Source organism: Pygoscelis adeliae, unplaced genomic scaffold (genome assembly GCF_000699105.1).
Source record: "Pygoscelis adeliae isolate BGI_AS28 unplaced genomic scaffold, ASM69910v1 Scaffold72, whole genome shotgun sequence".
Taxonomy (NCBI): domain Eukaryota; kingdom Metazoa; phylum Chordata; class Aves; order Sphenisciformes; family Spheniscidae; genus Pygoscelis; species Pygoscelis adeliae.
Window position 1 is genome coordinate 807,767 of NW_008824286.1, and position 3,005 is coordinate 810,771.

Sequence of the window (3,005 nt, forward strand, 5' to 3'; positions counted from 1 at the left end):
GTCCCGGTGGCTTTAACCTGGGGCTGATGACAGCAGGAGCCTGGTCAAGAGGCTGTAGCCCAACTTACAGTGTGTGGGGTGCCTGAAAGACCACACCTGGAGGAGGGAGAGTGGATAGATGGGACCCCGTAAGGGATCCAGGGCCAGGCAGTTGGCTCAGAGGAGGTGTGGAAATTTGGTGGGACATGTGGAAGAAGAAGGTTTGGAGTGAGAGGGGAGCTGAGGTAGGCAGGTTTGATCCAGAGGGTCTTTGGACACTGTAGGGTTTCAGGGAGCTTGACTGTGTAGGGCAGCCCAGGCCAACACAGCAAAGGAGGGGGGAAAGCTGATCCAGACCAGGCTCACCAGCGGGTTCAGCTCCAAGGTGGTGCAGTTTTTCAGTGCTTCAGGGGATGCTCAGCTGAACACACAGGTGATAGGAGCCATTTGCTTTTCCTGAAGCACATGCATGAGTAACTCCCCAGGAGGACTTCATCCTACTATGATGCATTGCTGCGATGAGCTGCAGCGTTGCCACGTGTTATGGCATAGCATTGCTGTATGCTTGCCCTGTTCTGTAGGGCTTCCCTGAGCAGGGGCCACGAGCAGAGACAAGACAGTGGGCTCAGTGCAGCTCCAGTGTGACCCAGCCCAGCCACTCCCACAGAGGACAACACCTTTCATCCTTGGCCACTATGCCACCATCCTTAAGAGGGGCTGACACCCCACAGGGAGCTGTGCTTTGGGATGTGCAGCAATGCCAGAGGTCTCTGCAGGGACTGCTGATGCCACCCCTCCCTCCCACTCTGTAGGGTCACGCGGCTTTGCTCCAGACACAGCCCCTCAGCTCCAGGGGTGAGCGACCACCATGCACACCTCTGTCCTCTCCATTTGCATGTGCCAGCCATAACATGAAGAGTTTCTATTTACCCAGGGAAAGTTAGTGATTCACTTTCCACCCTGTTTACCTTACATTTTGTGCTGTGTTACCGCCTGCTGCATAAATTCACTCCAGAGTACCTGAAGAGCATTTGATGAAACACTGCCCTCTGAAATGCACAGGTTATAGTTGTCAGCAGCTGTAAGTCTGTCAGCATTCAAGTGTAAATTCATTTTCACCCTGCATTCATTATTCAGCCCAAATACCTCCTCCTTCTTTGTCTCTTCCCTCCGCCTCATTACTGATGTATCATGTGGCAAGTTGCTTGTTACACTTCTTCGCTGTCAGAGTGGTGTGAAATAGTCAAAACCACACATACATTTATAGGAAAGTCATTTGGGCTGGGTTTTTGTTGCAAGCTGGGGACTCTAATGAAGTGGATGGGGAAAGTCAGTTGTGAACACTCCCAAGTCATTTGATGAGCTTAAACAGAAAGCAGATGAAACTGGCTGGTTGTAATAGTTCTGGTGTGACACCAGGTGAAATGCAGCTTTTCTCCCTGAGGCTTCCTATTGAGACTTTGAGTTTCATCAGACATGAAATGAAATGAGACACATGTGATCAGTGAGCACAAGTGATTGTAGAGGAAAAGAAAAATTCACACGCGCCCTGAGAAGCTGGGCTGCCTGTTCAGTAGCAGCAAGATAGCATGTACATCCAGCACAGGGGCCAGCACGCTATGGTAATCGAGTCTGGACTCTTCTTTTACTCAGAACTGGGTTTCCCCTCATGATCACTGCACTTAGCGCCCTGTTTGTTTGCTCTAGAGCATCTCTTCTCAATGGTTTTCCATCCCTGCCTGGAAATTTCACACCATGGAGAATCTCTTTCCTTCCCAGGTTAAGTTGCTCCAACAGTTAATTACCCTCGCTGTTAGAAATGTGTGCCCTATTTCTAGTCTGAATGTTGGTTGCCTACAGAGACATTATGTATGCTGAGCACTGGACAACACACACTTCTCTGAATATATTTGCAACCTGATAATATTGCTCTTGTTATTTCTCATACTTAGCCTCTGACCCCTGGCTGGGGTGGATCAGAATTGTTCTGCTCAAGTCAGGGGAGCCGTGCCAGCTGACATGTCTGGATTTGGCCCGTTATTAACTGCAAGATACAGTTGCTTATGACTAAAATACCCAGTGTTTTTTTAAATAAGGAGAATAAAAGGTTAAGCTGCTGCAGATATTCATATTTAATCTGTTCCAATTACAATATGCATATTACTTTTCAAAAAGGATTTGAGACTTCTCCCACACAGACTTAAATGTGTCCGCATGAAATATCAATGGTTTATGCTTGGATTTTCAAAAGCACCTTAAGGAAATGAGGCGCCCACTTCTTATTGACTATCATTGAATTCCCTGATTGCTTTTGAAAAATCCCATCCTTAATCATCATTATTATGCCATAAGAAATGGTCTCCCTCATTATCACTGACACATCCTAGATACTGCCAGTAGTCAGAGCTGCCACGTCTAACCCATCAAATATAATAAAATAAACCAAAACATTGAGGTTACTCAATGGACAAGTGCTCAGCATGTTACTGGTAGTGAGAGTCAAGCAACGTTAAAGTCTTCGCAAGGTCCTTTCGCTTAAGCCAGTACCTTGAACAGTGCAGCTGCGCTTGAGAAGTACAGCCCAGGAGATCTCAGCTGGACACCTGCCCTGTGTTCAGGCAGCCCCATTTTCTCCAGGGTCTGTGCCCTGCCAGTGGAGAGGGCTACCTGTCTGAAGGATGATTTAGGAGCCAAAACACAGTGCAGGGACTTGCTTGCCATAAAAACCAGTGGGCAAAGGGCCCCAGGTGAAGTTTAGATTCCCTCTGGTGTTTTGCAAGAATCAGATCAGTCTGATCAAACACCCAAAGTTGTTCACTTCTGTTCCCTAGCTGACTGCACTGCCTGACTGTTCACATGCCAGCAGCAAGCCAGAGGGAAGCAGCGCTCCCAGAACTGGCTGTACCTGCAGGCATGGTCTAGCACGACACCAGGATGGTCTTCAGAAGCATTTGAGAGTCAGGAGGTGGCAGGTGTAGGGAGGCATTCACAAGGCTGCTTGTTGTTGGCATAGTAAAAAGTTGCTA